Genomic DNA, 14,086 nt, shown 5'->3' with positions numbered 1-14,086 from the left:
ATAATATGGCCCATATTTCTGTCCCTATGCAAGCATCTCTGCAGGAAGCAAGCAAATTGGGGTGGGGGATGGAGGGAGTCAATCATCCCTTAGCATTTCTTAGTTTTTCTACTGGCTTGAAGGTTTTCACTTCCTTTGCCTCACATCTCCCTTTGCCCCTGCCAACCAGCAAACTGTCACTGAAATTAAAAATAATTGGGGACAAAGTTGCTGTGTCTGTTTTCATCTTCCTATATTTCTATCACTTTTCAGGCCAGTATTTCTGTTGCGGACAGGGAAAAGATGAGCTACTTGCTATACAATCAACTTGGTGCTGTTTAGGGCTCATTCTAACCCCTTTAATGTTAATAGGTTAAGTCAGTGGACAGTTTTCCTGCCCTTTATGACCCAATGGTCATATAAAGATGATAAAGCAGCCACTTAAGCTATCATTGTATACACATTTATTTGGAGGTAATTTTTTGAAAGCAACAGCAAGTGCAAATATATATGTGGGGTCCTTGTGCTTTTTGAGCTTGGTTGTTTTGTTGCATTTTCTAGCTGACAACAGTTAAGGATGATTAAAGGAATGTGCAGCTACTTTCTGGGAGAGTGTAGCTCTTGTGTGAGCCGCCAAAAATGCAGAATTTCTTTAAGAAGGCAATGAAAGTTGTAGTGTCCGTGCTCAAATCTTGTTCCATTTAAGATCTGAATAGCTGCATTGTCTGCCCCGTTCCTGCCAGAGTACAACAAAAACTGGTGTAGAGACTATATTTTTTGTCCTGCTATTCTAATATGACATTTTTAAACAGCATTATAAGGTAAAGCAGAGAGCTGGAGAAGTAGATTAGAAACGTCAATGATGACATTAGATTTAAGTTTATATAAAGTACATATTATACTGTATAACATCTATCTTTTCCTCCAGCTTTTCTGGATATTAATCCAAGAAATATGGATGGATCTAGTTGTTGTCCATTTTGTATATTGTTTTATTTTTATCCTGTAATCATTGCTGCCTTTTAAAATACATAAAAAAAATTGTTAACCGACTGCATAGACTCTTGAACCCAGTTTGAACAAGATGGGTAGCTCTCTTGCCAGATGAAAGCATCTTCAAATATTTTGCTTGCTCTATATACTACATTCCAAATGGCTTTGGAGCTTACTTGAGAATACTATAAATCTTGATCTTGAAATATATTTTTTGATATGGACTTGTTCCATCGTATCTTAATCTATATGTACCCTATTAAATTGTCATCCCATAGACACCATAATAATCTGTGGGAGAAACAATGCTTAACTATTTGAATTTTTACAATTTGACTATAGTAGGAGGCGGCTTTCTCTGCAGTGATAGCCTCTTGCAAAAGCTGGTAACTCTTTGGCTATCATTTTGCTGGCTAGTAAACATGCTTTTATTTCCTAGGTCTTTTATTACTTTTACTGTGCTATTGCACAGGCCATTTTCTCTCGCCATTTGGTTTTGTAATTAGTTTGTTTTTATCTTCCTACTTGTAAACTAATTAGAAGATATTTATATTGAATGGAAACAGAAATATATGGCTTAAATAAATACATCTATAGGATAGGTACAGAATAGCTCTAGGCAGTACTGAAAATATATGCAATGTGAAAAACAACCACCCTATCTGTGGATATTATTTTATTTGTACTTTATTAATTTATTTGATTCTTTTTTGTTGTTTTTTATTTTTTTTATTTTAAATATGGTTTTACATTCTGTAAGCCACCTCAAGTCGCCATGGGTAAATAGGCAGCAATATAAATTCAATAAATAAATAATAAATATACAAATAATGCAAGTGAATGAAGTATTGGCAAAATATGGAACAGAATAAAATCATTTAAAGTTGACTTTTATTTTCAATGTAAATGTAAAATTGCTGGGATATTATCATTATCATTATTATTATCAACAACGTTGTATCCCAAATCCACTTTACGACTGCTCACAAAATAGCAAAGAATGACTTGGCTTTTTTAAATCTGATTTTTGCTGCAAAAAGAGCAAACAGGATTGGAAATAATTTCCATATTTTCCATAGTTGGCCATGATTCATACATATCCTGGCAATGTGTTTTTCTGTGCAGTGTACCTACCAACTTGTCATCTTCTTGCTTCCAACTCCAGGCTGAGATAGGCTTAAGTTGTTACTTATCTGTATTAAGTACTATTTCTGCCACCTTATTTCACCCCATCCAAAGGCAGCTACAAGGTGTGTAACATCCCGGCTACTGGTTTATTCAATAAAAGGCCAGTGGACAATAGATCCCCAAACAGCAAAAGTCATGGCAATTAGCTTTCTATTATCCCAGAATTCATGACACAGAGCAAAAGATACAGGTATACAGAGTCTGGTTGAAAGTTAGAACAATCTCCAACCTCTGGTAAGAGGAATTGAATAGGGGGCCCAATTGCCCAGGAGAGGATGGACACTCTTTCCTGGATATTTTAATATGGATTTCTGCACTGAACTGGAGAGTAATTGGACTTGGTGTCCCAAATGTCCCTTTTCAATTGCCAGAAATTTTACTCTTACTCTGTTTGAATCTCCTTCCCATTAATTACAACTTATTGATCCTTGTCCTGAAGTTTTCAGTTCAGAAAAAATTGCCTCTTTATGACAGCACTTTAGAACTCTCTAGAATTCTTCCCTTAGTATTTTTTTTTTTTTGGGGGGGGCAAGCTTCTTGGGCTCAGCTCCTTTAGATTATCCTCAGATGGACTGGCATATAGTTCCATTAATCATCCTTGTAGTTCCTTTCTGAATCTTATCCCAATATATTCATGTCAATGCCAAGAACTGACAGACATCATATTCGAATGTTAAGGTTGTGTATTTTGGAATTATTACCTCTTGAGATCAAAATGCAAATATTAGAGTTAAATAACTCTAATATTGTACCAATCTTTTCTAGATGCTGCATTTCACTGCTTAAGCTTAGGTAGTTTTCACCGATACACTTAAAAACTTTTCATATTTAGAGAGCCACTTTGAGATGTAGCTTTTCACTATAAAACGAGAAATGCTTATTTACTTATTCACTCATACTGTTTTGGGAATTGTGCTTATCTATGACAGCACTAAAATAATCTTACCTAATTATGAGAACCCAAATACCATTGGTGCTTTGCACAGGCTTACTACCAAGATACATTTAGAACAACATTTTGCAACCGATTTAAGTTCCAGACTGTGGGCTCGACTCTCAGAATTCCACAAGAATGAAGTTGCCAAGAATCTTGGGCACTAAAGCATTTGAAGATTGCCGAAATAGAAAATACTGATTTAGAAGCTTGAATCTTAGTATATCATCAAACTGCTAATCAATGAATATAAGAATGTAATTGGTTTTGGGCGTGGGATACAGTCAGTGGCAGATTAAGGCTCACTGGTGCCCTAAGCATTGACAAATCTTGGTGCCCTCCTTTGTACATATCCTACAAACGAAGCCAAGCTTGGGCTACATAGTTTTTGTGGTGCCCCGTTTGGGCCTGGTGCCCTAAGCACGGCTTAGTCTGCTTAATGGCTAATACACCACTGGATAAAGTAATGATATTGAAAAATCAGCCTTGGGTGTCCACTGAAAGGGCTTTGGCTCTCTGCAGATTCCAGGCGATTGATGAAAGGGTGCACCTCGTAAACTTCCGGTTTGCAGGGCTTCGGCGGCAGGCAGGAATCCATGATCGTGCACGGTTTCTGCCTGGGCTTGCCGCTGGAGCGCCCTGAGCCAGCTGGCTTCGGGGCTAAGCCACCCCGTAAGAAGTGGTGAAGAGGGGGAAGATCGCCAGCAGGGTCAAGGAGAGCCGCATCTCTCCTCCTCAGCTGGTCAAACTCCCTTTCCTGAAGGCGGTAGGAGCGGTGGTCAGAAATGGTCACCTCAAAGAAGCACTCAACTGGAAAAGAAAGTGCAGGAGGAAGATAAGAAGTGAAAGTTTTGGCTGACCGGGATAAAAAGCAACAACTAAGGTACCCTGGAATTTAAATTTTATAAAAGATAACATCGCTCCCAAAGAAGAGTAGGAAGCAGCGAATGAAAGTGAAAAGGGAAAGGTTTTTTTTCTTCACTCTCCTTCCTCACATTGACAACGAAGAGAGCTGAATAAGAAATCGGAAAAATCCACTTTGGCACCAATAATTAAGCTGAAAATATAATTAAATGCCAAAGGGACAATAAAGATTTCTGGACACTAAAAAATTCTTTTTGTCTATAAGTAGGAAGGGAGAGGAAAAGAATAAGGGCAGGATCTGGAAAGAGGAGACTGCCTGGATTTTAAAAGAATTTAATGTAAAATCTCAATAAGACTTCTAAAAGATACATTTTAACTGGAACTTTGTAACTAAATAGTAACCCCAAGAAGAGAAAGTGAAAAAAGAAGAAAGTGTAAAAAGAAACAGCTTGTGTGTATTTGGATTGCTTGGTGACTTTGGGATTTTTGGATATTATATTTGAATGACTAAAAACAATTGGGTGGTTGTTTAAATTTTTTTACAATGGCATCACTTGTGGATGAACTGAAAATGGAATTTAAAAACGATAAAGAAGAGACACAAGAAGGTAAGGGCTCCTTTGGCTCCGTTTTTCAATTCTTAGAAATGGCGATTCGTAACTACGAGAAACAAGAAAAGACTGCACAACAAGAAGATTGGGACAAAGAAGAAGCCATCTTTAATGAACAAGTAACTCTATCTGGGGAAGAAAGGGGAAAGGGGGGAAAGAGAATGGAGAATTTAAGACTTAAAAAAACAACCAAAAAAGGGAAAAATAATTTGAAAAGTGGATATAATGTTGGAAAGCAACAGAAAAGGGGAATACAGAAGAGGGAAATGGAGGTGGAGAGACAGGGGGGTAAAAAGGGGAGAGAGAAGAAGAAAGGGAAGAAGGAAAGGAAGAGAAGTTACAAAGATTTGGAGCAAGATGTAAAGAAACAGGACTTATTCAGAGATAATGGGTGAAAATCTAACTGAAAAAGGGATTCTGTGAAGGTACATAAGATGGTATTGTTATATTTGTAATAGAAATAATGTTAGAAAATTGGAAACAACATATGATTAAAAAGAGGGATAAAATAGTCAGTGTAATTTAGAGAAACTTCTGTGAACAAAAGAAATGAAATAAAATAAATGAGAGAATTGAATTAGGAAGGAACGGGAACATTTTAATTACTTAATGTTTTATAAAATATAAGTGAAGGGGGGGGGGAATTAACTATGGAAAGTTTATAAGTGTTCCCATAGAAGTATGATATTTATCTGAAAAGTAATGTGCAAAATGTTAAGATTTAAATGAATATTAATATTAATGATAGAATTGAAATGGTATGGATTGTTGTTCTAATTATATTATACATTTATAATTTTTTCTTTTTAAAAAAATACAGTGTAGTTTTAGAAAGTACCAAGCAGAATCCAAATGGAAGTTATGTATTATATTAAGTGTTATAAATTTAGGGGAAAGATATAAAGGCGTCATACTCCAATCAGTGATTACAGGAGAAATTTTGTTTAATGTGAAAAGATAGTACAGTTGAAACAGGACAGACAAAGAATATAAGTACAATGATTTGAATTGAGATGAAATAAATAAAATAAAATTAAGAAAGTTAAAAGAGGGGAGAAGCTATATTGAAAATGTAGAATAGTAATAAGATATGGAATGGAATATAAAAATGAGCATGAACTTGAATTTGTGTCTGTACGAAGAGATGTAACCCGGGACTATGCTGCTTTCAAAAAAGATGTTTTATGTTTTGCTTGTTTATGTTTGTTTTCAAAAATAAAATAAAAATTTTTTTTTAAAAAGAAAGGGTGCACCTCTTCTCCCTTACCGGATAGCGGGTGGAAAGAGAGGAAACAGCCCGCCTGAGCCCAACTCTCTGCCTCAAGAGCCTCCGTAAGCGCCAGACACCTCCGAGCCACCAGAATGAAGAGGCCGGCGGAGCTTACCGAGGTCACCTAAGCGAAGATCCTCGGTAATGGGTGACGCGAACTCCCGCCCAGCAGCCCGTTGCACAGCGAGGTAAAGAGAGTTGGGCGCGGCTTTCTCGTGCTCTCGCGAGATGGCGCCGCCGGCCTCCTGTAGTCATAGCAGCGACTTGACGAGAGGGGATTCCCTCCGTACGGCGCTGTCCCCCCGAGCTGTTCCGTGGGCAACGGCGGTGAGTCAGTGGCGGCGGCTGGCGATTCCGGCGCGGGGTTAAGCGCGAGGGGCATAGCAAGAGGGAGCTTGAGTCGCCTCTTTCTCCTCCTCGGGTGGCTCGCGAAGGGCTTTGGAAAGGGGGGGGCGGGCTTCCCCTCAAGATGGATGGTCTTTCTCGCCCTCCCTTAATCTTGGGCCTTCGTGCTCCAGGCCTGCTGCTCGCTTCCTCCTCCCCTGATCCCCTTGCCGCCGCGGCTGAACTGGGGGAACCATGCGCAGCCTCGTTTTTCTTGGTTCCCCGCGCTTAGTTTGGTCTGCGGGCCGACGCTGCCGTTTCAGCTCGGCGTCACCGGCGAAACCTCCCCACTCCCGCGCGGAACCCCGTGGGGAGGAAAAGCGGGCGCTTCACCAAACGCCCTGGCGGCAGCGGGGTCAGGGAGCAATGGTGGACCTTGGGCTTTTGAAGATTCACTGCTGCCTCTTGCATTTTGGGGAGCCGGTTATGACGTTTTCCCCTAAATTTGCATGAGCTTTTCTGTCAGTACACAATAAAACGGACTTTTAAATGTCCCACATCTCCGCTGTTATGACGTTTTATGCTTGTTCCCACTTTTTAAAAAACACTGGAGATGTGCTGGATTATTTAGAGCAGGGGTGTCCAACCTTGGCAACTTTAAGACTTGTGGACTTCAACTCCCAGAATTCCTCAGCCAGCTTTGCTGAGAGAAACATTTACCTTGTGAATCCTCTATAAGGGGCCAACCTATTCACACTTTCACTGATTTCTGCTATAATTACTTCTCAGTATTCCTAGGGCAGGATGTAAGGCTGTTAATATACTTTATGTTGAAATTATACACCTTTTTTTAGCTATTAAGCGTTCATTCTAGTTCAATGCACTATGTTATATTTCTGAACTTTTTAGTCAGTTCTCAGAGCAGGTCTACTTTAATACTTTATTGTCATTGTACGGATATTCACAGTATACACATACAACGAAATTCACATAACATCCAGAGACCAGACCCAACACGCACACACACACATGACAATCCCCAAACACATCCCCACCCACCAAAATTCCCCGCCCCTAAAAACACACAAGCATCCACACAACAGACCAAGTAATACTGTCCAACAGCTCCCTGATGGTGGTCCTTAAGTTCATTAAGTGCCATTATAGCTCAGGGATAAAAACTATTCAAAAAACGTGTGGTCCAAGTTTTAATTGTTCTGCATCTTCTGTCAGAAAGCAACAGTTCACAAAGATTGCGAGCAGGATGGGAAGAGTCTCTGAACATTGTGCAACTTCCTCAAACAGCGAGATGTGAAGATATCGTCCAGGGCTGGTAGCTGGAGCCTGATGATATTCTGGGCAGTTTTAATGATTCTCTGTAGAGCTTTTTTGTCTGCTACAGAGCTGCTCCCATACCATATAAGAATGCCGTATGTCAGGACACTGTCAATGGTGCTGCGGTACTAGGACAGAAGTAGATGCTGAGATAGATTTATCTTCCTGAGCATTCTCAGGAAGTACAGCCTCTTCTGTGACTTCTTCACAAGCATGTTAGCATTCATAGTCCATGAGAGGTCCTCTGAGATATAAGCGCCCAGAAATTTAAAACTAGCAACCATCTCCACTTCCTTGCCATTTATGTACAGTGGTAAATGTACATTTCTTGTCCTCCTGAAGTCAATTACAAGTTGTTTAGTTTTTTTGGTGTTAAGTGTAAGATTATTTTCTTTATACCAGCATGTCAGCCTTGTACTTCCTTTTTATAAGCAGACTCATTGTTCTTAATAATGAGCCCCACCACTGTCGTGTCATCCGCAAATTTGATAATTGCGTTGGTGATATACAATGGGGTGCAGTCATGTGTGTACAAAGGAAAGGGTAAGCACACAACCCTGGGGGGCTCCTGTGCTTAATGTCAGAGTAGACGAATGGTAAGATCCCATCTTTACTGACTGTGGCCTATCTGTCAGAAAATCCTTTATCCACAAACAAATCTTCTGATTTATACCCAAATTGGACATTTTAAAAAACAACCTGTTGGGTAGAATGCTGATAATCCACAAATAACAGCCTTGCGTATGTTCCCTGTTGTTCCAAATGATTCAGTACAGTATGGACAACAATGTCCATAATCATCAGTTGATCTGTTGCTCCTATATGCAAATTGGCATGGGTCCAAAGTAGATGGAAGACAAGGCTAGAGTTACGAAAACATCATCAATATGTTGGACAGAATGCTGACAGTGTTTGGCTTCACACATCATACTAGTTGTAATTTGTTTTAAGCATTTGTTGGAAAAAATGTCCATCTGGGTTCTTCAAGTGGGAAGAAAGACACTGGAAACATGGAGGCTGATTGGAAAGATGTTTAATGGTGGACAGGATCACATGGTTTGAAGTCCTGGGTAGCTGACCCCATGGAATGGAGCGTGAGATATATTTATACCCTCTTTTGGGCTTTGAATTTGCTTCCTCTTCCTGTGAAAGAAATGTATTCTAATTGGTTATCAGACTCCCAAGGGGCCATGCAGGGGTAACTGTAGGTTGTCTTGAGTCCCAAGCTTGGTTGAATCTTGCTGGGTGATGTAATGAAGGGGCTTTGGGCAATTCCTATTATGGCTTAATGGCTTTGTCCTGGTTTGGATCTGAGTGAGGGCTAATCCTATCTCCCTGGAGCTGAAGGTCTTTTGTGTTGTAGATAAGATGGCCCAGTCTTTTGTAGATAAACTGGCACCAAAGTATCCGCTGGAGCTGAGTTTCTGTGTCCCTTAAGATTTCTCTTTTAGGGTGTCAGCATTCCAACCAAACTCTCCACCCCAAATTCAGCACTTAGAGACAAACTCCATCCAAGTAAGAATTTATTAGAGAAGTCATATTGGCACATCTGGGGAAAACCTAAATCAGAATTCCCGTGCTTTTCCCTGCTACACTTAGCTCACACCCAGCCGCTATTGATAATCCTCAAGTCACGCTCTCCAATCCACCTCGATTCTGAATTCCACCGAGTCCAGTCACTCCCCTCCAAACTTCAGTGATTCAACCTTGACCTCTGGTGAAAGAATGTTCTTGTGGCTATCCTCCCTTCTCACTGTTCTCTCATTTCCACAGCTGCCCATCTCCCCTGTGACGGCCCTAAATCTGAATCAAGATGGTTCCGGGGCTGACATAGGGGAAATATTCTGTCTTTTTAATATTTCCTGGAATATTTCATTCTTCTAGGAGAGGGGTGGGTGCTAACTTCCTTCACATTGTGGAAGAAATAAGGCCACCCCATCAAGAGATAGAATTTTCTCAATATGCTAAGCCAAATTGCACTATGGATTTGATTTATGTTATAGATAAATTGATTTAATATGTAGATTGAAGTGGTAGATAGAGTTGTTAAATTACAGAATTACATATCTTTTGAAGTTATCCCTTATAGATCTAGCACGACTCCTTTGCAAGCGATGAACTCCAAACAGTCAAGATAGAATCTAGTACATTCTAGAATACATCAAAACACATCCTTTTTTCTGTAGTTTGAAGAAGTCTTAGATCTTTGATTATCATTAAGTATGATTTTGGCATTGAAAATAACCTGGTTGCCCAGATCCATGTAAAGAAGAAATGAAACTTTTTAATCTCTCATTCTTCACTTTCTGAGTAGAGCAGGGCTGTCAAACTCCCGGCCCGTGGGCCAGATGCGTCACATATTGGCCATGCCCACTCCCGGTTTAGTGAAGGGGGGGAAAGTCCCGATATGTCCCGTGACACCGCCATGACACCTCTGGAGTAGAATATCTGAGTTAAGGCTAGGAGCAGTTAGGGTTGCTGCAGATTATAACAAACAAGGAAGCCTCTAGTTGTGCTTGCTAAGCTGTTCTAAATACCACCATTTCACATAACTTCTCTCTTTCAGCTTTTAGACATTTTTAAATATCAAAACTTATAGATGGAATAAAGAGTGCAGATTTGGGCATGGCTGGACAGATCAGATACTAACAATGAGAGAATTATGTTCTTTTGGGTGCTGAGTGCCAGAGAAATAATCTTGCCATGGTTATCTATGCTTTGTTAATTTATGTATATTACATGTGAAGTTGAGTTTTACAATTCATTCAAAAGAAAACTTCTATATTGCTTAACTGGTGGTATGAGACATCAACAAGCTGCAGTATTTAGGAGTGATAGCGCCTCCCATTGTTCTGGAACAATATTCTTGTTCTTAGCCAGAAGACCTAGAAAACTATTCAAGATATAGAATTAAAGTCCTTTGTGACTTACAGCTATACTGTACATCAGCGGTCCGCAATCTTTGTGGCTTGGAGCACCTCTTCACCCTAATTATATTTTTTATTCCTAACATTTTTTAAGATTATATGTTTGAATTTAGTTTAGTGGACATTCTATTAATCTTTCCTAGCAGAAGAGCCAACCCACCCAATGTGAGATTCTACCCTTTCAGTTTCATATTCATTTAGTATATTTTAGCTACTTTGGTTTCTTAGCTAATTTTTAGTTAAAATAAGTACACTAGATCAGTATTCCCCAACCTTTGGCACCAGGGACTGGTTTCATGGAAGATCATTTTTCCACAGACTGGGGTTGGGGTTAGTTTCACTTGCTTGCCCATTGCTCACCTCCAACTGTGATGCCTGGTAATTAGAAGGCACAGACCGGTACAAGTCCCTGCCCATGGGGATTGGGGACACCTATACTAGATTACACTTATATGATTTTTGGTAAACTTATGATTACATTTAAAAAGATCTGAATGGATCTGAACAACATGGGAAAAATAAAGAAATGTCATGGCATTGGTCCAGGTTCCCCCTCTTCTTCAGTGTCTGCTAAATAACCAAAATTAGAACATTTTATATGAAAGGAATCTGTTAGTTAAACAAATTTTCCTCTCACCTGTAACATATTTCAAGTCCTGAATCATTTGAATGGACCTTCAAATAAAACTAGAAAAATAACAGCAGTTAGATTTTTCACTACAACAAGATTTATGGCAAAGCAATGTTTTTGTACAGTGCAAACTATTATTTGGTTATTTAAGCAGTGTCACCTGTAAAATATGATCTGACATTGAATGAAAGCCTCAAAGTCTTTTTTCAACAGAGTACCAAACTGGACCTAAGACTTTCACTAAAGACTTATGCAGAAGCTTTGATTAAGCCACATATCCTGGACATACACTCTGATAAACATTTTAAAGTAAAACAAAACTGTATGTGGTGACTCCCCAGATACCTCTTCAGATGTCAGTTCGGAGGAAGATGAACCAGTCCCAAGCATTCAGGATGGGAGTTGGTCAGTGGCTCTGAGCAGCCATCTGAGAGTGATTTGGCTGAAGCACAACTGCAGCAGGACAGCCCTGAGGCTTCAGATGGGGAAAGCACGCAGCTAGTTAGTGAGGAGGAGGAGAAACTGCCTTTTGCACTGATCTAAGAACACAGGGCAAAGAAAAAAAGGCAGGAGTAGCTTTATTTAATCTTACTCTTAAATAAAATAGACGAACTGCTCCTTTTAAATAGAAACAACTCAGACTTTTCCAACTCAGCAGCCCTCTGCTTCATTGAAATATGGCTGGATAATTCAATTAATGATAACTGCTTGTAAATCCCAGGATTTCAGATTCAAAGAGCAGACAAAATTGCAGAAATATCTGGTTAAAAAAAGGAACTATCTACTTTTATATTAACCACCGATGATGTAAAAATATCACTACACTAAATAAATTTTATTATCTGGACTTAGAGACACCATTCATTATTTGCACACCCTATTACGCACCCCCCCCCCCCAAGAGTTTTCTTCGTTCATTCTAGTTGAGGTCTACACACCACTCCAAGCTTGCATAAGCAAGGCATGCCAAACTTGAACTGACCAAATCCTGTGGGCTGAACAGAGATATTCCAGACTCCCTACTCATTGTATTAGGAGATTTTAATAGTGATAACCTAAGCCAAGAGCTGGAGAGAATCAGCAGATAACCTGAATGTGTTCTACTGTAGGTTTGAGAGGAGACTCCTGTTAATATTGCTATCCTCTCCATCTCAGATACACCAACAACAGCCAAGTCTCCTACACCTGACTTCATCCCTTGGGCCCCACACCTCTGGCAATCACAGAAAAAGATGTATGAGGTCTATTTCCCAGGCAAAACGCTAGTAAAGCACCAGGCCCAGATAGGGTAACTCCCTCTTCTTTGAAAGTTTATATCATCTGGGCACCCAAGAAACCCTTCATCAAGGACTTGAATGATTACAGACCGAACTAGACACCTATAGTTATGAAAACCTTCAAAAGGTTAGACCTCTTGCAATTTGCTTACCCTGCAAATAGATCAGCAGATGGTGCTGTCAATATGACACTGCACTATATCTTACAACATCTTGAATCCCCAAAGACCTAAGTAAGGGTCCTTTTTAAAGACTTCAGCTGTCAAGGGCTGGGGAAATCAGGAGATTCAGACAGTTCAAATGAGTATGAAGATTTATTGCAAGCTTAGGTTGCTACAAGAATTTGGCCAAGTGACCGTTACAGGAATCTGTGGGAGTTAAAAATGGAATTTAAGATGGGCTGGACTTAGATCTCTTGTGGACACACAGGGACTCATGACTTATGCTGCATTTTACTCCTCCCTCGGGCTCAACCTGGTCATCTCCTACATTAGCTTGGCATTCAACACCAACATTTCAGAAATCCCTGTCTAAACTGACTCAGCTAGCTGTGCCTGACCACACTTGTAGATAGATTATAAGCTTTCTAAAATAAAGGAAGCTGCAGGTGAAGCTAGGGAATACCCATTCAGTTAGCACAGGAGCCCTCAGTACTATCTCCATTACTTTTCTCTATATATACCAATGACTGCATCTCAAAGGATCCCTCTGTTAAAGTACGGGCATTTGGAGATGATACAATAGTCATTGGTCTCATTTGAGAAAATGAGTTTGCATAGAGATGAGTAATAGATCGCCTGGCACAGAGGTGCAGCCAGAACCATCAAGCTGAATACTCTTAAACTATAGAAATAACAGTAGAGTTTAGAAGAAGCTCTCCTACCACCTCTTACAATATTAGACAACACAGTATCAACAGTAGAGGCTTTCAGGTTTCTGGGTTCTATTATCTCGAAGGATTTGAATGGACACCTAACGTTAGAATCATCATTAAAAAAAGCATCACAAAGAATTTCTTCCTGCATCAACTCAGAAAGTTCAGATTACCCAAGGATCTACTTTCTAAAGATGAATTACTGAGTCTATCATTTGTACCTCAATAACTGTCTGGTTTGACACAGCAACCAAACAGGACAGGTACAGACTCCAACAGATAGGATTGCAGAAAAAATAATTGTAACCAGCTTGTCTTCCATTGAGGATCTATATACTGCATGAACTAGAAAGAGGACTGAGAAAATATCTACAAACCATTCTCATCTTGGTCATAAATTGTTTTAACTTCTCACCTCAGGACGTTGCTTTAGGGCATTGCATGCCAAAACAACTAGACACAAAAATATCCCCCCCCCCCATGCCATCATTCTTCTGAACACCTAATTCCCACAGCACTGTCTTAGGCCTAAAAATATTTACCCATGTAGTACACCGAATTGGAATTATCCTTCTCATCTTCTTATCTTTCCTGTTATCTTCTCCTATTGGTATCTTATGATTTATCGCTTGTTATTTTGTAACTTATGATCAGTGATTGTCGTGATGATTTATGATCTATTACTTTGCTGTTTGTATGTACAGTGAGCGCTTATGCACCAGAAACAAATTTCTTATGTGTCCAATCACACTTGATCAATAAAGAAGAAGACATGGCAAAAATTGGGGGCTTCATACATATGAAAGACTTTTGGGATACTAAAGAAGCAATTCCCTGCAAGTTAAATTGTTCAATTCAGACACAAAAGATTGCTCTCTG

At 39.6% G+C, this 14,086-nt stretch overlaps 1 protein-coding gene and 1 long non-coding RNA gene across 2 annotated transcripts in view; one reads left to right on the top strand and one right to left on the bottom strand.

Moving 5' to 3' along the window:
• The window catches only part of LOC148130779 (uncharacterized), a 201,150-nt gene that overhangs the window by 51,334 nt on the left and 135,730 nt on the right, over positions 1-14,086 (bottom strand). The window lies entirely within an intron of this gene.
• USP54 (ubiquitin specific peptidase 54) overlaps positions 6,041-14,086 on the top strand; it is a 153,725-nt gene continuing 145,679 nt past the window's right edge. Inside the window, exon 1 of the mRNA XM_087963735.1 lies at positions 6,041-6,166. The gene's annotated coding sequence lies outside the window, so the exon portion shown is untranslated. The remainder of the gene's footprint in view (positions 6,167-14,086) is intronic.

This window comes from Notechis scutatus, chromosome 4 (assembly GCF_049901735.1).
Source record: "Notechis scutatus isolate UNSWTSFEM ecotype Mainland chromosome 4, rNotScu1.2, whole genome shotgun sequence".
Lineage (NCBI taxonomy): Eukaryota > Metazoa > Chordata > Lepidosauria > Squamata > Elapidae > Notechis > Notechis scutatus.
The sequence above is the reverse complement of the archived record's forward strand: the minus strand, read 5'-3'. Positions and strand labels throughout refer to the sequence as shown.